The sequence below is a fragment of the Myxocyprinus asiaticus genome, chromosome 23, assembly GCF_019703515.2.
Source record: "Myxocyprinus asiaticus isolate MX2 ecotype Aquarium Trade chromosome 23, UBuf_Myxa_2, whole genome shotgun sequence".
In the NCBI taxonomy this organism is placed as follows: Eukaryota; Metazoa; Chordata; class Actinopteri; order Cypriniformes; family Catostomidae; genus Myxocyprinus; species Myxocyprinus asiaticus.
This window is the reverse complement of record NC_059366.1, coordinates 27744606-27767478: the sequence shown is the minus strand read 5'-3', so window position 1 is coordinate 27767478 and position 22873 is coordinate 27744606. Positions and strand designations below refer to the sequence as shown.

The window sequence follows — 22873 nt, the reverse complement described above, 5'->3', positions numbered from 1 at the left end:
TAGGGATGCACCGATCCGATACCTGGATCGGTATCGGCTTTGATACTGACCTTTTTAACCAGATCCAGTATCAGTCCAACGAGCGATATCCAAATCCAATTCTGTGTATTAGTCATGGTTGTTACTGTTAGCATAAAAAAGACATAAAAGAACAATAAATGCACCATTAAAGTAGTCCATATGACTACTCTATTCAAAGTCTCTTGAAGACAAACGATTGCTTTGCGAATTGCAAAAGGCTGCATTTAATAAGTAAATATAGTTTTCATTCGCTGCATGTTTCAGTGAATGAGTGCTGCTCTGTTGACACACACTCATAGCACACGCTGGGCATGTGATGATGCAATGCTATTTTCAGTTCTCAGAGCAGCCTGCTATAGACCTTATTCAAAGTAGCGCCATCTTTGATTTTTAATGGGAATGACAACAAGGCCTTGAGGGAAAGACTTCTCTTCAATGGCATGCACGGAATAAAGCTGGACTTTTTTGTCTACTGAATGTTTCAGAATGTTTCATGTAACAGTTCAAGAATGGGCAAGGAGGAGGCAGGAACCGGCTGAACTGTAAACATAAAGCTTTAATGTCAAACTTAACTTAAAACAAACATAAACAAACATAGACACACATGCAACGCGGTTGCGTGCGTCTCTCTCTCTCTCTCTCACTCGAACTGGTGACTCCGCCTCCCCTTTATCCGGCTGTGCACCATCACGGCCTGGCCATGCCCTCCTCCTTGTCACAGACAATGTTTATCATTTTTGTCCACAGTGAAGGGATGGTTCCCTATCTGTCACTCACTCAACATTGTGTTGATGTAGTGACACTAGGGGTCACTCTTGGGAGCCCGAGACACCTCTGGTCTTTGTTAAAAGGCCAATGAAAATTGGTGAGTGGTATTTGCATGCCACTCCCCTGGACATATGGGTATAAAAGGAGCTGGTATGCAACCACTCATTCAGATTTTCTCTTCGGAGTCGAACGGTCATGCTCACTGAGCTGAATTCTACTGTTCATTCACCTCTGCTGGATCTGACGCCGCATTTCAGCAGCTTCTCCCTCCTCTGCACTGGTGCACTGCAGAGAACGCCCCTGGGCGCTTCGGCAGAAAACAAAGAGAGTATATTTTCTGATAGAGCCTTTTCCTCTAAAAGAGTATATTTCTCTAAAAGAGCGGCACACACGGAATGTCTTTTAAAAGATGCGTCTTTTTAAAGATGCCTTTCCGATTGTGTGTTATTCCTGGTTGCAGTCGTTATCTCTCAACTTCAGATGGTCATGATCGCTGTCTTTCATGACTGGGTGCGACCCACAAGGAGGCAGCGTTTGTGGATGATTCATGTTCTCGCAATGAGTGGTCGCGTTGTGGTCGCGGCTTGCTTTCGTAAGAAATCCCCCCGCAGACCTCCCATTCCCCAGCATGCTCGTCTGCCCCGATCGGGCTTCCGGATGAGTCTGCCGGCTCATCTCACGGCGAGTCTGGCTTCTTGTTCAGAGCCCGCGAAGATGATGAGCTCTCGAGTGCAGCATCGGAGAGCGGGCTTGTCCAGTCGGACATGCTTTCCCGGGCGGCCGCGAGCATCGGGTTAGAGTGGAACCCTCCGCTCTCCCCTGAACCCTCGCGGCTTGATGATTGGTTCCTGGGCTCGCGGCGCCACTCAAAGCAGCCACGCCCCGCTCCAATGCCTTTCTTTCCGGAAGTGCTCGAGGAGCTGATGAAATCGTGGGAGGCACCTTTTACTGCCCGGCCCTGATTCTGTAGTTCCCCCGCTCTCACTACCCTCGATGGCGCTGCGGCCAGGGGCTATACGGCGATTTCCCCGGTGGATAAGGCGCTCGAGGTGCACCTATGCCTGCAGAGCGCCGCCACCTGGCGCGGATGCCCTAAGCTCCCGTCCAAGACCTGTAGGTTCATGTTGTCCCTGACGGCTAAAGCCTACAGCGCTGCTGGTTAAGCCGCCTCTGCCCTGCACGCAATGGCTCTCCTGCAGGTCCACCAAGCCAAGGTGTTGAAAGAACTGCACGAGGGTAGTTCCACCCCAGATTTGATGCAGGAACTGTGCTTGGCAACTGACCTCGCTCTCCGAGCGACGAAGGTCACGGCGCGGTCTCTCGGGCAGACGATGGCCACATTAGTGGTCCAGGAGCGCCACCTTTGGCTCAACCTGGTTGAGATGGGCGAGGCCGACAAGACACGGTTTCTTGCTGCCCCCATTTCCCAGGCTGGCCTATTTGGCGACACCGTCGAGGACTTTGCCCAGCAGTTCTCGGCGGTGAAGCAGCAGACGGAGGCTATCCAACACATCCTGCCCCGGCGCGGCTCAAGATCCCGCACCCCGTCTGCTCGTTGCCGAGGGCGTCCCCCTGCGGGTGACTGCACCGGCTCCACCGCAGCCCGCCCCTTTGGCCCAGCCCCGGCGTGGAGCCCACTGCAGGAAGCAGATGCCACCCGTCTCACAGTCGGCACCGAAGAACCCACAGAGGTCATCAAAGCGCCCCTGAGACGGGCAACCCAGGGACGAAGAAACCCACTCACCTGGACCTGGTAAGAAGACCACTCCATCCCCCGGTGGAGGGCCGAGTGGAAAATCTTTTGTTGCCTTTTTGTTTGATTTCGCCGCATGCCCAAGTGGCACCCAACAGTTCAGCAAAGAGCGGTTTCCTTCCTCCCTGGGTCACATACCCAGTGTGCACAGTCGTCATCACAACTACCGTCCATGGGTTTTTCCTTGCAGGATTGGCGCTCCAGCGGTGGTCTTTCCGCCCCTGAGCGCCCAGCTCCAAGGGTTACGAGGACAGGCCTCATCCTCCCCCGTCCCAGGCTGTTCCGGGGGTGGTCACAAGGAGCCAGGTAAGTGCTTCGATGTCCCTAGACTCAGCACGGCCACGACGTGGTGTGGCACCTCGAGCTCTGCCCCATGCTTGTAGTAACTCCTCCCCTGTAGGGTAGGACCTACCATGGGACTTCTCCACATGGCATACTTCCGACACAGCTCGGCAAAACCATGTGACATATTTCCACTTAAATACCCCCCCTCTCTCTGGGCGAGGTGTGGTCTCCGCTGTGTCCTCCCCTTGGGAGGGACACCCCCCGACTAGACCCTGTCAGCCCAGTCGGATAATCTCCCTTTTTTTAGGGAGTGGAACAAAAGAAGGGGAAAAGAGGCCACGACTGGGCTAGCCTGTCTCTATCTTTTGGGTAGTCGACTTGTCCCAAAGGGCCGTTCGACACTCATAACAGTGTTGGGGGAGGTTACGTGTCGGCCTGGTGCGCTGACTATGAGGCACACAGTGGTCTGCCCGTCACACACCGCCAGTTCACGTAACACAGTTCAGCCAGTTGCGGCATTTTGTATAGGGACCCCTAGTGTCACTACATCGACACAACGTTGAGTGAGTGACAGATAGGGAACGTCCTGGTTACTTGCGTAACCTCCGTTCCCTGATGGAGGGAACGAGACGTTGTGTCCCTCCTGCCACAACGCTGAACTACCCGCTGAAATGGCCGGGACCTTGTCTCGGCTCCTCAGCATAAAACCTGAATGAGTGGTTGCATACCAGCTCCTTTTATACCCGTATGTCCGGGGGAGTGGTATGCAAATACCACTCACCAATTTTCATTGGCCTTTTATCAAAGACCAGAGGTGTCTCGGGCTCCCAAGAGTGACCCCTAGTGTCACTACATTGACACAACGTCTCGTTCCCTCCATCAGGGAATGGAGATTACACAAGTTCCTTACAATGGAGCAATCTAAAAACACTTTAAAAACACCTCATGACATGAGGAATAAAATTTTCTTTGATCTTTTGACATATAAGTGGTCATTGTACTATAAAAACATACTGTAAGTTTCAGAATTGAAAACTTCCTCCTTAATTGAAAAAGAGCATTTATTTAAACCAGGCTGTTGAAATGGCTCGTTTGGAATTTGTGGAACTTGTATTTGGTCCTTGTGACATCATATCTGCATATGACTGCCTCTTCAGCAAGACATCAATGTCTATTTTTCGTCATTGCACCCCTGGCCCACTGGTGGTCAGTCACACAGCTGAAGAGGAGAGAGGGCCTGTCATGGGAGATTCATCTACAGCAAAGGAAACTTACACAGGACACCTTCATTTACCTTAAATGTTTTTCTACATTATGAACATGCACTAGATGAATGTCTTTGAACGTTATCATGCACCTCTTTTAAAAGACCTCTTTTATTTATGCAATTCCGTTTGCCTCAGAAATTACACACTTAACCTTTAAAGCAATTTTGTATTAGATATGTACAATCCAAAATCTTAATTCTAATTCTTTCACCTAGATATCAAGTGCACCACAATGTATAAATCAGAGCACCAAGGCATCTACCAAGGAATGTTGATCTATAACAGTTTTTGCGCTGTCAGGGAATCAATCCATCCATCAGTCAATTCAGAGTGACGGCTGACAGGCCTCCTACTCACTCGTGTCTTTGTTTCCCAACCCATAATAAAACAGTCCGTGTCATATGCTGGTCTCCCCCAAATCTCACTGGGAGCATGCCGTACTCCCTGGAGATGCTGTATTTCTGGAAATGTGGCTATTACAAGTGAATCATAAATCATATGGTGGATGGATCAGTTCAGGCCCAGATGGATAAAAGAAGGATAGTATGAAAAAAATACAGGGAAAGAGTGATTGTGTCACGTTTATGTGTTTTGGTTCATGTTTTTCATGTCTTTTATTTTCAAGTTTAGTTCCTGTTCATGTCATGTGATTTCCTGTTCCCTCATGTGATCTTGTCATGTGTTTCCCCTGTTCACGTGTCTTGTTTTCATTGGTTCTTTGTTTGATTACTTTGTTATTAGTCTTGTCTTTTCATTGAGTTTTGTTCATTTAGTCTTGTTATCTTGTTTATTAGTTTAGTCTTGTGATTGGTTGTCTTGTTTACTTGTTACCCATGTCCTTGTATTTAAGCCCTCATGTTTGCCATTGTCTGGTGTGAGGTATTGTGTATGTAACTTTGTTTTTTTGTTCTAGTCAAGCCATAGTCAAGTCATGTTATGTTATGTTTAAGTTAAGTCTATAGTCATGTCATGTCAAGTCTAGTTTTTGTCAAGTCTAGTTCATGTTTATGTTCATGTTTTTAGTTAGGGTTTCTGAATTACACATTTGTAAAATAAACTGCACTTGGGTTCATCTTCACACCATTGTCTCTTCGTCTGCCTGTTGCCAACATCATTACAGAATACCTCACCGCAACCATGAACCCAGCGGTCCGACTACTGCGCCTACATCAGGGGAATCGATCCTTGGAGGAATATGTGGGGGACTTCCGCTCTCTGGCCAGCGAGGTGGACTTTAATGAGGTCGCCCTCAAAGACTGTTTCCGTTTCGGATTAATTGATCCAATTTCCTCCCTGATGCCTGGTGGTCGCTGTTCCCTCAGCCTCGCTCAGTACATCGACCTTGCCCTGCAGATCACTGGTTCTACGTTCACTGTGGGGGAGGCGGATGCCGAGCGGGAGTCCCACGTCATGGCTGCCGAGCCAGAGTCCCACGTCATGGTCAACTAGCCAACGCCCACACCTGCCACGGCCAACACCCACACCTGCCATGGCCAACAAGCCAATGCCCACGCCTGCCACGGCCAATGAGTCAATGGCCACGCCTGCCATGGCCAACGAGCTGGAAGCTTTATCCATCCCAGAGCCAGCGTTGCCAGCCTCGTCCGTCCCAGAGCCTGCGTTGCCAGCCTCGTCCATCCCAGAGCCTGCGTTGCCAGCCTCATCCGTCCCAGAGCCTGCGTTGCCAGCCTCGTCCATCCCAGAGCCTGCATTGCCAACTTCGGCCTCCTGGAGGAGGAGAAAGGCTTTTGTTTCCAAGTCTCTGCCCATGTACATGACCACAGAGGTTGTCTCCGAGTCTCTGCCCATGTACACAACCACAGAGGTCCTTTCCAAGTCTCTGCCCATGTACACGACCACAGAGGTTGTTTCTGAGTCTCTGCCCACTGCCCATGTACACGACCACGGAGGTTGTTTCTAAGTCTCTGCCCATGTTCATGACCACAGAGGTCGTCTCCGAGTCTCTGCCCATGTACACAACCACGGAGGTCATTTCCAAGTCTCTGCCCATGTACACGACCACAGAGGTCATTTCTGAGTCTCTGCCCACTGCCCATGTACACGACCACGGAGGTTGTTTCTAAGTCTCTGCCCATGTTCATGACTACAGAGGTCGTCTCCGAGTCTCTGCCCATGTACACGACTACGGAGGTCATTTCCAAGTCTCTGCCCATGCACTCGACCACAGAGGTCGTCTCTGAGTCTCTGCCCATGTACATGACCACAGAGGTCATTTCCAAGTCTCTACCCATCTTCACGACCACAGAGGTCGTCTCCGAGTCTCTGCCAATGTACATGACCACAGAGGTCGTTTCCAAGTCTCTTTCCATTGACTTTGCCCTGTTCCCGTGCTCCACGCCCCGTCTCACCAGGCCATGCCCCATGCCCTGTCTCGTCATGCCCCACGCCCTGTCTCGCCAGGCCATGCCAGAGTCAGCTCCAGGCAATGTCACCACCATGCCTGAGTCTGCCCCATGCCATGTTATGCCTCAGCCTGCTCCATGCCATGTCACAGGCACGCCTGAGTCTGCTCCATGCCATGTCATGCCTCAGCATGCTCCATGCCATGTCACAGCTACACCTCAGCCTGCTCCATGCCATGTCACAGCCAAACCTCAGTCTGCTCCATGCCATGTCACAGCCAGGCCTCAGTCTGCTCCATGCCATGTCACAGCCAAGCCTCAGTCTGCTCCATGCCATGTCTCAGCCAAGCCCCAGACTGCTCCATGCCATGTCACAAGCAAGCCTCTGCTCCACGGTCCAGGTCTGCCTCTGCTCCATGGTCCAGGCCTGCCTCTTCTCCACTGGGGACCTCCATCCCTGCGGCTCCGCCTTGGTCCTCATCCCCATCGGCTCTGCCCCTCAACTTTCCATTGACTTTGCCCTGTTCCCATGCTCCACGCCCCCTGTCTCACCAGGCCATGCCCCATGCCCTGTCTCATCACGCCCCATGCCCTGTCTCGCCAGGCCACGCCCCACGCCATGTCTTGCCAGGCCACGTTTCAAGGACCCCTCCCCCAGCTCCCTATTAACTTTGCTATTATGTTTTAGGGTGTCGGGAGCCGCCCCTAGAGGGGGGATATGTCACGTTTGTGTGTTTTGGTTCATGTTTTTCATGTCTTTTATTTTCAAGTTTAGTTCCTGTTCATGTCATATGATTTCCTATTCCCTCAAGTGATCTTGTCATGTGTTTCCCCTGTTCATGTGTCTTGTTTTCATTGGTTCTTTGTTTGATTACTTTGTTATTAGTCTTGTCTTTTCATTGGTTTTAGTTCAATTAGTCTTGTTATCTTGTTTATTAGTTTAGTCTTGTGATTGGTTGTCTTGTTTACTTGTTACCCATGTCCTTGTATTTAAGCCCTCATGTTTGCCATTGTCTGGTGTGAGGTATTGTGTATGTAACTTTGTTGATTTGTTCTAGTCAAGCCATAGTCAAGTCATGTTATGTTATGTTTAAGTTAAGTCTATAGTCAAGTCATGTCATGTCAAGTCTAGTTTTTGTCAAGTCTAGTTCATGTTTATGTTCACATTTTTAGTTAGGGTTTTTGAATTACATGTTTGTAAATAAACTGCACTTGGGTTCATCTTCACACCATCGTCTCTTCGTCTGCCTGTTGCCAACATCGTTACAGATTGAAGGAAGGAGGAAGAGAGGGCCAGACAGGACTGGTGTGTTTAAGACCCAAGGAGGCCAGCGGGACTGAAGAAAGGGCACATGGTAATCCTGGCATTTAATCAGGATGCCACAGAACATGACTTGAAAGATAAACTGAATCACACTCATTCTACACAAGGAAAAACATAGAGATGGTTTCTAAATCATCTTCCTCATTATATAATCTGTTTGATCCGGAATGGAAAACTCTAAAGCAAAACGAAGCACTTTTATTAAGAAAACTGCAAGTACTCACATGTGACCCAGTGGTTAGCACACATGCTCTTACATGCTGAGCCATGGTGCTGATTCAGGAAGTGCAAGTTTGAATGTGGCTCATGACATTTCTAGATCCCATTCCCCCATAAATTCCCATCCTCTCTTGACTGTTTGACTATTAGAGATGTGCAAAACTACATCTTTTCAAAATCGTCATTGGGATGCCTGAATGACTTGTCAACTAATCGGTCTTAAGGAAACCCTGTATAATTACCTTGCTGAAAAGATCAGTTTAACCAGCATGCAAAATACATGCTGGTCTAGGCTAGTTCATGCTGATTTTATGCCTGTCAAGTTGGTGGACCAGCTCAGCCACATTTCTTAAGAGGCATTTAGATCAGACATGTTCTTGAGTTCAAAAACAACTAGAAGGAGCAAAATGGAATGTAAAAGAACACTGAGGTCTCAAGATGCTTTTTAAAAAGCTATTTATCATTACTGATAATTTTTTTTTTTTTAAATATGTTAATAATATTCACGCTACAAGACACTAAACAAATGCTAAAAACCCAACGCTGAAGTATGTTAGTCTAAACATGTATGGTTGTTGTAGCATTGTTTTAAAGGGGTTGTAACTCAACTGGTAGAGCATGGTGCTAACAAAGTTTGCAAAGTCTGATTCTCAACCACATATCCTATGCTTGTGATATAAGTCACTTTGGATAAAAGCATCTACAAAATGAACAAATTTAGAGTGAGGTAGATGTAAACTCCTCCAAGAGATTTTTACCATGCAAAATGTCTAACAGCTAAAGGTCAGCATGCTAATTAAAACACCACCACTAAAAAAAACAAAAAAACAAAAAAACAAACAAAATTGAATTAAACCACTAGTAAACCTCAGTAATCGACTAGTTGGTTGTTGGACTACAAGCTGACCATAATGACCCTACTGTCAATCCAAAAAAAAAAAAAGGCAAAACACCTTACAGCATATAGAACTACACCAGTAAACTACTCTAATTCATCTGAAATTGCAGAAAATGTTTAGCGTCTGTGTACAGTCGAATGCTAGCCTTAAAGTATACTTCAATTGACTGTGTGGGCATTCACAGGCGGTTACAACAACTGCTATGATATAATTTTTCTATTTCTCTACCAATACACCTAGCGTTCACATCTGACTGAAGTACACTTTGGGCTGAAGAAGCACAAGCACATGCACACCAAACATAAACAGCTGCACAATGGGAACCATGTGCCTCATTCTTTATTTTCTATACTCCCCTTACACACAGATCTGTGCAACACAGTGTGGTAACATTTAACAGAACATGCTCTCTCTCTCTCTATCTCACCCACACAAATATATGATGGCAAACACTGGGGCCCATTTGTGCACACCACAGACCTAAGAGTGCAGGTTCATACAGAGGAATTCTACGCAGATGAGTGAATATTGCAGTACCACAATCTCAGACTAAGGCCTCTGATAAGCTAAAGCTTCCTCCGGGGAGGCACAAGAAGCCATGTGGATCTAGATCTGCGTGAAGTAAATCTGTATAGTTTTCCTCCGAACACGTGAACAGCGGAAGGCATTATGTGGCGATTTAGAGACACGGATAGCTGGGAAGACAGTGGGAGGCAGCTCCCTGCCATGCTACATCCATTCCGACCACTTCATCTCATGTTGTTTGGCTGGTCACATGACTGGGCTTGTGTTTAATTACAAACAAATTTATTGAAGTAGAATGCTCATAAAGAAAACATTTAGTGCCAGGAAGGTCTGCAAAAAAAAAAAAAAAAAAAGAAAAAGAAAAAAAGGAAACAAGACAGAGTAAATGAGGGTATAAGAAAAATAAGCCAGCATGTCTGTATATTTTGCGGAAATGTTGTTAAGAGAGATGACTGTAATGTGACATCAGTGAACACTTCACTGTTGTGACAATCTCACAATGTGAATAATGAAAAAGAACTGAGATGCTGAGGTTCACTCTCTTTCTCTCATGTGTTCCCAGAGACCAGAGGTGTTTTATTAACTTTTAAAAGAGTCACAAAAGGAAAAAAAAGAGAAAGAAGGGGAGTGAGAAGGGAGGAGGAGAATGGGGGACACTGGGGCAAGTTGGCACACTTTTTACTCCAGTGAATATTTCTCTTGGTTGGTTTATTTTTAAAGACATTACTGCATTAGAATAAATATATACTTCATTTAACTTTTTGTAATAACATACACCAACATTGGGGCAAGCTGTCACACTTTATGGGTAAGTTGTCACAAAACAGCAAAAAAATTTAAAAGGTAACAAACAATGTTTTGTACAACAAATACTGAAATTTATAACATTTAAAACAACTTGTGACAACTTACCCTGATCTGAAATTTATGGAAAAATATCCTTGAAAAGTACCTCATGAAAACATAGTTCAAACTTTAGGTCAAAATCTATAGTTGACTCTTGCCTGAATTTATGCGAGTGCGGTTTTATTGTGTTCATTCATTTTGTTGTGTTGTGCTCATTGTGTTAATTGTTTTATTGTGCTTTATTGTGTTTTAAACTAACATAAAAACACTTTTAGACAAAACAACTATCTTTTGGAACTATCAATTATCGGCAAACAACACAGGCGAACCTTACAGTTCCTGAGAAACAGCCCTTGTGACAACTTTCCTGTGTGACAACTAGCCCTGGTCTGATGTGCAAAACTAACTTTCAGACACTACAAAGAACACACAATATGACAGCAGCCTACATTTCTTTAAATACAGTACAATCTGTCACAAAGCTGCCTCAATGAACCTCTCAATTCAAAAGCTATGCTATCAACAAAATGTTGCTTATGTTAATGATTTACATACAGCAGTGATGTATAGATATTATATATGATTTATGCAGACCCAACAAATCAGGTAAAGAGCAAACAATGGTGACAGCAGAGTGAAAGCTTATTCTCGCACTCTAAACAGGAGGCAGGCCATAACAGCGCATTACCCCAGTGCGGGTGAACCCTACGAGGCAGCAGGGCCGGTCCTGTCTCCCTGCCTCCCCACAGCGCTACTCATTCATTTTTAACTGTGATGATGGATAAAAAGGATGACTATAAAGCAACACGTTCCATGGGGACTCACAAACAGCCATAGAGCCTATCCATCTGCAGTCTCTTAAATATAGCACATATCATCATTAGTCTCACTTTCCTCTCTCTTCCCTCTTCTCCCTATCTCTTTTTCTGTACTTGTCAATGCAGACTGATCGCTCATCTTCTCAAACAAACCACACAGCAGAAAAGGATTTCTCATAATCAAAAGTGATAAAAAGAACGTGAACATCATTTTCCACATTGAGGGTGGAAAGAATTAATTACGCCCATTGATAGTGTGGTTGATTTGCATGCACTTGTGTCTGCGTTGTTTTAGCACCTAGGGCGGGATTCACAAAACTCTTCTTTGAAATAATAATTTTGAAAGTTTTTAGGATACATTATACGATGTAAAATATTTTAAAAATATTTATAATTTTTAAATGTAGAAAAAATATTATTTATAATTTTAAAATATAGTTTTTTCTATTTAATATTATCTAAAAATAAAAATACAAATTCTAATAAAAAAAGAAAATTCAATAGTGGTTCAATAGTAGTCAATAGTAATAGAAGTCCAATACAATTAATGGTAAAGAAAGTCACATAGATTTGGAACAATAATGAGGGTAAATAATGACGATGATAATTATATATATTTTTTTTACATTTTGGGTGAACTATCCCTTTATGCTCATTACAATCATCAAAGCATGTAGCAATTCAGAGAACTTTTGCTGTAAAATTACTTAATGTCGGATTTTATGTACATGATTTAATAATCTCCAAATTTGACTCATATATTTTAGGCACCAAAGCCCATTAGATGGAACTGATAATTAACACACAGAAGCTTGTTTTGGAGAGTTGTGAGAGGTGAAAGCACAGCTGCGGTTCCATCGAGATGGAAATCAGAGGCCCTTGAGGGACACGGACATGTCTGGGTTCTGAAGGACGCAAAGAGGAGAGACACACAAACACGTATACACACGCAATCTTACACACACCCACATTTGCGAATGGCTCTATGACAGAAACTGCAGCTAGTGTAAAAGCAGACAAAGTCTCTGTCCTCAAAGAACTCCCTGCATTATTCAAGGAGTGTTAATAATTAAGCAGTGAGCTCATTGCAAATGATGTATCTACACTGAAACTCACAGCTACTCTGCTGCCAGTTCAATCTAAGGATCTTGTGCAGAAAGACAGAGAGATTATGAAACTTCACTGTCAACTCTCTCTTAAACGCCTCTCCATAGCAGAGAGCAGTCATGCCAAACAGAATTCTCGCTCTTACAGTCTCTCCAGAGCTAAGTGTGGCCCATACGTCTGCAGCTTTTCTCCATGCTGCACAGTACATGGTGTATTAATGCAAGGGAGCACTGGATGGATCTGCACATTTTAGGAAGAAATGATCTGATCTGCTGCACTTAACATTTAACTACATTTAAAAAATATTAGCCAATACCCAATAATTATTTTTAAGTTACGATATGAACATTTACTAGATAAAATAAATCTATAATGTTTTGTCCACTTAAAATCCACCTGAATTTACAGTAAGAGGGTGTTCACAAGGGACGCGTTATTGCATTCATAAATGGCTAAATGCAGCACAGCAGAATGAAGCAAGTACATTGAGATATGAACAATAACTGTTACACTGCTGGATAAAAAATATATTTGATGGTTTGCCTGCTTTAAATAAATTGGGACAAAATAAGGTGTGGGAGAAAAAAAATACATTCTCCAATGCATTCTTTCTCCGATGATTCTGAATCGTTTCTAAAAAATTCAGAATCGATTCTGAGTTAAATTTAAACTGAGGCAGAGCAGTGGTGCATTTGCTATTTGTGTCACTTTACTATCATCTGTAGTGTGGAAAGGAAAAGCTGACATCTGCACTCTCACAGAAGCTGATATCTCATGTAGCCATCCAGGACCAGCAACAGTTGTGGTTATAGTTATAGCCTAGGGATAATTTATTCTAAATTAATAATTTAATATATAATACTGAGTGTGTGTATTGATAAAAAAAATTGGAGGACAAGATGTAATCGAATCGTTACCCTTTGAATCGTAATCGAATCGAATCGTGAGGCCAATGAAGATTCACACCTCTCGACAAAATGCAGGTGTCGAGACATGTTTTTAAAAGTTGAGCTGTTTTTAACTTGAAACATCTTAAAAATACGACACTCATGGAGCAAGATGCTGAAAAAAACAGTGAGGTGGGTCACAAAAATGTCCACACATTAACATAGAAAAAAAAAAAAACAGTGCAAACAGACACAAGATTGAGCACTGTGTGAACCACCCCATAGCGCTTCAATTTTACATGCAAGTGAAACCAGGCATCAAACTACAAATTATGATGTACATACATAAAGATGCACTGTTTAGCACTTCTGTAATCTGGCGTAGAAAACTGTTTGAATTGAAAAAAAACAAACAAAAAAACATTCATATTATCTATTCATATGACCTATTCTGACCAATCGCTATAATTAAATACAACACTTATATCGTTCACTTCTGATATGGTCGCTGATATATTATGCATCTGTATTTATACCCTCAAATTTGAGTATCTAAGTGAGGCTGTTCACCATGTAGGGAAGAGCCGAATGAGGCAAAATTGGAACATATCTATCCGAAGGTTTTCATAAAACTCCATTCTGTATTCCACTCTCCGATCTGCCTGCGACATTATGATCCAGTGAGACACAAAGAGCAGCAAGTCACAAAGCAGATGCGTTAACAGCAATAATAACCATACATTAGAAACTAAAATGATCTTTTCTCTATGACCTGGATTAAGAGGACTGCATTCTGTTTTTTCTGCAGCTTGAGTGATGGCATCATTTTTCCCAGCCGTTGTTTGAGTGTGTTACATAATCACAGAAGCTCAAGCAACCCTGCAGCACTGATGATGACGTCACACTCCGAGCCAGGTTAGTTTTTCCATCACACACTAGATAGTGTGCGAGTATGAGAGAGATAGAAAGAAATAGAGGGCAATAAAGAGCAGGAAATTAAAGAGAGGGGGAAGAGGAGATACTTGTAATGGTAGCCTGCCACTACAATAACACAGCCATTATCTGGGATTGACTACCATATTTACTAACAGGTAAATGTGACCCTCGAGTTGTCCTGAACAACAGTTTGCAGGATCGACTTGAAAACTGTCTTTGCGGTTGTCACTCTTGATTATAACCAAACTATGTGTGAATGTATCCATATTTAGCACTATAACCATATTTAGCACCCTATTCCGCTGCTGCATTAACATAGCCATAGAGAGAGAGAAAAAGATATAAGGAAATCTACACGGTGCATATGTGTTAAAGCGTTTAACAGCAGAGCATAAAATCCCAGCAGGCCAGCTAAAAATAAATGCATCAAACAAGGCAGAAGTGTGAAGTCAGGGCAGAGATGGCTCTTCATCATAAGAGCAGGCCCCTCCTCATGCATGTACTCTTTATTTCATTGCAACACAGGGGTCCTGATGGTCTCTCACTGGCCAGCTGGGGTCATGCTATAAGAGAATATAAGGTACGGAACAGTCTCACAAAGGAACGAGAGAGAAGCTGGTGAATGTGTGTGCTTATTCCAGTGGAATTCTGCAGCTGCTCTCGTGCTCATGCAGTGAAATGTAGAGGTCTTTTTCGGGTGAAGCAGCCTCAGCACGAGACACAGATCAACGTGAATCGGCCATTTGATGGGGAGCCAGTCACTCTGTGCAGCCCCCCTAGTCCTGTCCTCTGACTCACCAAGGTGTGCAGCAATATACCATCACACACTTCATACACAAACCCACATACTGAGTTAAATATGTCTAAAAAAAAACATGGGAAACTTATGAAAACATAGTAATATAGCTAAAGTAATATAGGCATAATGGGATAAGATGTGTAAGTTTTAACCTAAATTACACAGTGGCCTAACCGATTTTCCAGCAACTGTCTGTTAGTCTGTTCACACTGATTTGCTGTGTAACGTAACATAATCACAGCCAATCAGAAGATGTTTGGTGTTTACTCAACAGTTATGAGAAGTGGCATTTTGAACCAATGGGATTTAACTGTGGGCGGTACTACCGAATGCATCACAGCAGAAATAGAAGTGACGGACAAAATGCCCAGTTGCACATTGTGTGCCGTAGGTTGTGACAAAGTCATATCTCCCTTACCCATGTTAAAACATCACAACATATTGAAAGAGAGCCATTAGAAAAATGCAGCAAAATGCATTAAAAATCGTTAACATGTCTAATCTGCATTTATTAAGCAATTTAAAGCAAACCAGTAATGGGCTGGAAAACATATGCTCAGCCCTTAAAAGATTAATTTAATAAAACGGATAGTTCCGACTCTAAAATCTGATTGGACGTGCCGTGTTCGATGGCAATAATCTCACACCTGTGGCTGCACATTTTAAATGAATTCTTCCTGTTAGCTCCTACAGTTGGGATTATGAACTCTAGACCTTATTCACAGCAGTGCTATCTTTGATTTTTGACAGGAATGAGAATGGTGAGAGATAGGTAGACTTACAGTCTCTTAAAGAGTTTTTTGATCATTCCGAGGACAAAACATTGAAAAAATCTAATTCCAAGAACATTCAGTAGACAAAAAAACAAAAAAAAACACAGATCAGATGGGATCAAGGAGCTTTATACTGCTTTAAACTGTGTGTGCCATTGAAGAGATGATAAGCCTTCCCATCAAAGCCTCGATTTCATTCCCATTAAAAATCAAAGATGGCACTACTGTGAATAAGGTCATGTCCACACTAATAATTAATTCCGCTACGTTTGCGCCTCTCATTCACACAGAAAAAGGAACATTTCGAAAATGCTCTCCATTACTGCATACTTTGGAAAATGATGATATTAGGAAACTAAAACTTGAAAACTGAGTTTTAAAACGAAAATGGACTAATGTGAATGTGGCCTATATTACTTGGTGGAAGAATTGTTTAATCCGATAATTATTAATGATAAATGACTCCGCTTTACGTTGTGCCTAAGAACACTCCTTACCCAAGGTTACATCACTGAAATGCACGGTGGCCTCTAGTGGCTCATTGCTTTATCGTACACTTACTGTACATAATGCTGCTGGAACTCTGAGTATTTATACTGATATCATGGCTGTTCCTCCACTTTAATTAGAATTACTTCTCCATAGCCAAATCTTACTCAGGTTAAGGATTACAATTGTAACAAATTCACACATTTTTTTAGAAGAGGAGCAATGGAAAAGCAACTGCTTTTGGCGAGAGATAAAAAAAAAGGATGTTCTTGTGTGAATTTAATACCTTGCAAAACACAAGCTTGATAGTTCGGAAAGTTCAGTAGGTTTAACGCCTCAAGACATTTTTCTGTGACCTTGAGGTGAATTCAATTTATCAAAATACACACTTCCCTTGAGGTATTGCCCTTGGCTATCCATTTTAGTCTCCATAGGAGAGCCAGCTCTAATACTGTATGTCCAAAGTCAGTTAAAATTGATTTTCATTATGATGGAAAAACTGCATTAATGAGTTAATGGTGTGCAAAGATGTTTATGTTAACTTTGATTTATTGCTGTAGTTACACAGAAAATAATGCTGTGAAATACCAAATTCCAATACTCTAACGTTCATGTGAACGTCCCCAGAGATGTCACAATGTTCAACAACAACGAAGGTTCCTGTGTTCATGTTAATGTATGAACTGGTCTAAATTCAATTGTGCTGCCATTACTGCTGCTCTTCCATAATACATACAGTACTGCAAAAGTTTTAGGCACTTGTGAAAAATGTTGCATAGTGAGGATGTCTTCAAAAATAATGCCATAGTTTTAATTTTTCAGTTAACATCATACAAAGTCCAGTAAACATAAAAATGCTAAATCAATATTTGGTGTGACAACCTTTGCCTTCAAAACAGCTCCAATTCTCCTAGGTACACCTGGACACAGTTTTTCTTGGTTGTTGGCAGATGAGATGTTAAAAGATCCTTGGGGAATTTGCCACAGTTCTATTTATCAATTTAGTCTGTCTCAATTCAGTCTCTTCATGTAATCCCAGAATGACTGATGTTGAGATCCGTGCTCTGTGGGAGCCATACATCTGTTGTAGGGCTCCTTGTTCTTCTTCTATTCAATTCTATTTGCAAAGGGAATGTTGAAAACGTCATGGTTACTGGTGTAAACTCCGTTCCCTGATGGAGGGAACGAGACGTTGGTGTCGATGTAGTGACACTAGGGGTCACTCTTGGGAGCCCGAGACACCTCTGGTCTTTGATAAAAGGCCAATGAAAATTGGCGAGTGGTATTTGCATGCCACTCCCCCGGACATACGGGTATAAAAGGAGCTGGTATGCAACCACTCATTCAGGTTTTACGCTGAGGAGCTGATATAAGGTCCGGCCATTTCAGCGGGTAGTTCAGCGTTGTGGCAGGAGGGACCAACATCTCGTTCCCTCCATCAGGGAACGGAGGTTACACCAGTAACCATGACGTTCCCTATCTGTCACTCACTCGACGTTGGTGTCGATGTAGTGACACTAGGGGTCCCTATACAAAACGCCACAACTGGCTGAACTGTGTTACGTGAACTGGCAGTGTGTGGTGGGCAGACTTGCTGTGTGCCTCATAGCCAGCACACCAGGTCGACATGTAACCTCCCCCAACACAGTTATGAGTGTCGAATGGCCCTTTTTGGGGACAAGTCGACTACCCAAAGATAGAGACAGGCTTAACCCAGTCGTGGCCTCTTTTCCCCTTCTCTTTTTCCACTCCCTAAAAAAGAAAGGGGATTATCCAACTGGGCCACCAGGTCTAGTCGGGGGGGGGTGTCCCTCCCAAGGGGAGGACACTGCGGAGACCACACCTCACCCCAAGAGAGGGGGGGATATTTAAGTGGAAGAATACGTCACATGGTCTTTCCAACCATGTGGAGAGCCTTCAAGGTAGATCCTGCCCAATGGGGGAGGAGTTACTACAAACATGGAGACTGGGGCAGAGGGGCTCTGCCCAAGGAAGACGCAGTTTGCCAGCAGGGAAACGAACTAGCAGAAGATATAGATCGCATGGGGTTAGCCTTACAGGGAACTGCCACATGCGGAGCACCTACCCCAGAACAGGGCTCTTAGTTAGCGCATGTACTGGGCCAGCAGCGAGTCTCTCCGACAACTCGACTGCAACAGGGCTCAGAGGAAGTCAACCAGGGAACAAATTTTGTGAACACTACTGGGAATAAATGGTGCACGTCTTCAGCTCAAAAGGAGGTGGAAGACGCTATGTGCAAGCGATACACCCGGCCAGCTATCCCGGCTTATCCGCTTGTGTTGCGTGCCACTACTTGGGACGAAACCGGTTCCACCCGGAGGTTGTAGAACCTTGCAAAGGTGTTGGGTGTTGCCCAGCCCGCTGCTCTGCAAATGTCTGTTAGAGAGGCACCCCTGGCCAGGGCCCAAGAAGCCGCTACACCATGGGTAGAATGGGCTCGTAGCCCTACCGGGGGCGGCATGTTTTGGGCGAGATATGCCATAGTTATGGCGTCAACGAGCCAGTGGGCGATCCTCTGCTTGGAGACAGCGCTTCCTTTCCGCTGTGCACCAAAGCAGACAAAGAGCTGCTCAGAGACTCTAAAGCTCTGCGTGCGATCCAAATAGATGTGTAAAGCACGCACCGGACACAGCAACGACAGGGCTGGGTCTGCCTCCTCCTGGGGCAGCGCTTGCAGGTTCACCACCTGTTCCCTAAAAGGGGTGGTGGGAACCTTGGGCACATAGCCCGGTCGGGGTCTCAGAATCACGTGAGAATAGCCCGGACCGAACTCCAGGCACGTTTCACTGACAGAGAACGCTTGCAGGTCACCTACCCTCTTGATGGAAGAGAGCGCAGTCAGGAGGGCAGTCTTCAAGGAGAGTGCCTTAAGCTCGGCTGACTGCAAAGGCTCAAAGGGGGCTCTCTGTAGACCCTGAAGAACTACGGAGAGATCCCATGAGGGAACGAGGCGCGGTCTGGAGGGATTCAGCCTCCTGGCGCCTCTTAGGAACCTGATTATCAGGTTGTGCTTCCCTAACGATTTACCGTCAACTGCGTCGTGGTGTGCTGCTATGGCAACAACGTACACCTTCGAGGTGGAAGGGGCCAGCCTCCCTTCCAGCCTCTCCTGCAGGAAGGAAAGCACTGATCCGACTGCGCATCTCTGGGGATCTTCGTGTCGAGAAGAACACCACTTAGCGAATAGACGCCACTTAAAGGCATACAGGCACCTCGTAGAGGGGGCCCTAGCCTGAGTGATCGTGTCTACCACCATTTAGGTCTTCCACGTCCCGTCCAGGGACCAGACATGGAGATTCCAGAGGTATGAGCGTGGGTGCCAGAGGGTGCCCTGTCCCTGAGAAAGAAGGTCCTTCCTCAGGGGAATTCGCCAGGGGGGAGCTGTCGCGAGGAGCGTGAGGTCCGAGAACCATGTCTGGGTGGGTCAGTAGGGTGCTACCAGGACGACCTGCTCTTCATCCTCCCTGACCTTGCACAGAGTCTGTGCAAGCAGGCTCACTGGGGGAAATGCATATTTGCGTAGTCCGGGGGGCCAGCTGTGTGCCAGCGCGTCTATGCCGAGGGGAGCCTCGGTGAGGGTATACCAGAGCGGGCAGTGGGAGGATTCTTGGGAGGTGAACAGGTCCACCTGTGCCCGTCCGAATCGACTCCAAATCAGCTGGACCACCTGAGGGTGGAGTCTCCACTCTCCCCTGAGGGAAACCTGCCGTGACAGCGCGTCCGCTGTAATGTTGAGGTTGCCCGGGATGTGAGTGGCTCGCAGCTACTTGAGGTGCTGCCGACTCCGAAGGAGGAGACGGCGGGCGAGTTGTGACATACAGCGAGAGCGCAGACTGCCTTGGCGGTTGACATATGCTACTGGTGCCGTGCTGTCCGTCCGAACTAACACGTGCTTGCCCTGGATCAATGGCCGGAACCTCCGCAGGGCAAAAAGAATTGCCAGTAACTCGAGGAAGTTGATGTGCTAATGCAGATGCGGACCCGTCCAGAGGCCGGCGGCTGCATGCCTGTTGCAAACAGCACCCCAGCCCGTTTTGGAGGCGTCTGGTGTGACCACGACGCGCCTGGAGACCAGTTCTAGGGGAACACCTGCTCGTAGAAACGAGAGGTCGGTCCAAGGGCTGAAAAGACGGTGACAAACCAACGTAATGGCCACGCGGTGTGTCCCGTGGCGCCATGCCCGTCTCGGGACCAGTCTGGAGCCAGTGCTGAAGCGGCCTCGTATGCATCAACCAGAGCGGGGTGGCCACCGCCGAGGATGCCATATGCCCCAGGAGCCTCTGAAAAAGTTTCAGTGGAACCGCTGTTTTCTGTTTGAACGCCTTCAAACAGGCCAGCACCGACTGGGCGCGCTCGTTCATAAGGCGCGCCGTCAAGGAGACTGAGTCCAACTCCAAACCGAGAAAAGAGATGCTCTGAACCGGGAGGAGCTTGCTCTTTTCCCAGTTGACCCGAAGCCCAAGTCGGCTGAGGTGTGAGAGCACCAGGTCCCTGTGTGCGCATAACACGTCTCGAGAGTGAGCTAAGATCAGCCATTAGCCAGTCGTCGAGATAGTTGAGAATGCGAATGCCCACCTCCCTTAACGGGGCAAGGGCAGCCTCTGCGATCTTCGTAAAGACGCGAGGAGACAGGGACAGGCCGAAAGGGAGGACTTTGTACTGATACGCCTGACCCTCGAACGTGAACCGCAGGAAGGGTCTGTGTCGAGGAAGGATCGAGACTTGAAAGTACGCATCCTTCAGGTCTACCGCCGCGAACCAATCTTGATGCCGGACGCTCGCTAGAATGTGTCTTTGCGTCAGCATCTTGAACGGGAGTCTGTGTAAAGCCCGGTTCAGTACTCGCAGGTCCAAGATTGGCCGCAACCCACCGCCTTTTTTCGGTACGATGAAGTAGGGGCTGTAAAACCCTTTCTTCATCTCGGCTGGAGGGACAGGTTCTATCGCGTCCTTCCGTAGGAGGGTAGCGATCTCCGCGCGCAGGGTGACAGCGTTTTCGCCCTTGACCGAGGTGAAGTGAATACTGCTGAACCTGGGCGGGCATCTGGCAAACTGAATCGGGGACCAAGGGGACAACGTCGTCGGACATACCGGCAGGTGGGGCCTCGCGGCGGGGCGGAGCGTGAGGTGCCACAGCACGTCGTGGCCATGCTGAGTCTAGGGACATCGAAGCGCTTACCTGGCTCCTTGTGACCACCGCCGGAACAGCCTGAGACGGGGGAGGAAGAGGCCTGTCCTCGTAACCTGTGGAGGCTGCCACATCGGGGGCGGCTGTGTGCCACAGCTGGGTGCTCAGGGGCGGAAAGGGCACCGCTGGAGCGCCAATCCTGAAAGAAAAAGCCTGTGGACGGTAGTCATGGTGACGACCGTACACACCAGGTATGTGACCCAGGGAGGAAGGAAGCCGCTCTTTTGCTGAACTGTTGGGTACCGCAGCCACTTGGGCGTGCGGCAAAATCAAACAAAAAGGCAACAAAAGATTTTCCACCCGGCCCTCCACTGGGGGATGGAGTGGTCTTTCTACCAGCTCCACGTGAGTGGGTTCCCTCGTCCCTGGGTTGCCCGTCTCAGGGGCGCTTCGAGGTCCTCCGTGGGTTCTTCGGCGCCGGCTGTGAGACGGGTGGCGTCGGCTTCCTGTGGTGGGCTCCACGCCGGGGCCGGGCCAAAGGGGCATTCTGCGGCAGAGCCGGTGCAGTCGCCCATCTCGACCAGGTTGAGGCACAGGCACAGGTGGCGCTCCTGGACCACTAGTGTGCCCATCATCCGCCCAAGAGACCACGCTGTGACCTTCGTCACCCGGAGGGCGAGGTCAGTCGCCGAGCACAGTTCCTGCATCAAATCTGGGGCGGAACTACCCTCGTGCAGTTCTTTCAGCGCCTTGGCTTGGTGGACCTGCAGGAGAGCCATGGCGTGCAGGGCAGAGGCGGCTTGTCCAGCAGCGCTGTAGGTTTTAGCCGTCAGGGATGACGTGAGCCTACAGGGCTTGGACGGGAGCTTAGGGAGTCCACGCCAGGTGGCGGCGCTCTGCGGGCATAAGTGCACCACGAGCGCCTTATCCACCGGGGGAATCGCCGTATAGCCCCTGGCCGCCCGCCATCAAGGGTAGTGAGAGCGGGGGAACTGCGGAGTCGGGGCCGGGCAGTGAAAGGTGCCTCCCACAACTTTGTCAGCTCTTCATGCACCTCCGGGAAGAATGGCACTGGAGCGGGGCACGGCTGTTTTGAACGGAGCCGCGAGCCCAGAAACCAATCATCAAGCCACGAGGGTTCAGGGGAGAGCAGAAGGTTCCACTCTAGCCCGACGCTCGCAGCCGCCCGGGAAAGCATGTCCGTCATTTCGGCATCGGCCTGTGACTGGGCGACTGTCCCCGATGGGGGAAGCCCAGCTGAGGCTTCTGCGTTCGACTGGACAAGCCCGCTCTCCGATGCTGCGCTCGAGAGCTCATCATCTTCGCGGGCCCCAAACAAGAAGCCAGACTCACCGTGCGACGAGCCGGCGAACTCATCCGGAAGCCCGATTGGGGCAGACGAGCGTGCTGGGGAATGGGAGGTCCGCGGGGGGATACCCGGCAGAGGCTATCCCATTGAGGTCCCCAAATCGCCCCCAGTGCTAGCTGCGCTGACCTCTTACGAAAGCAAGCCGCGACCGCAACGTTGCCATGGTTATGTTCTCGCAGTGAGAACATGAACCATTCATAAACGCTGCCTCCATGTGGGTCGCGCCCAGACACGAAAGACAGCGATCATGACCATCCGAAGTTGAGAGAAAACGA

The 22873-nt window shown here is 47.0% G+C and overlaps 1 protein-coding gene across 4 annotated transcripts in view; it reads right to left on the bottom strand.

The window, feature by feature from the left end:
* Window positions 1–22873, bottom strand: part of LOC127414343 (sodium/potassium/calcium exchanger 3-like) — a 127913-nt gene that overhangs the window by 54815 nt on the left and 50225 nt on the right. The gene's annotated exons all lie outside the window — the stretch shown is intronic.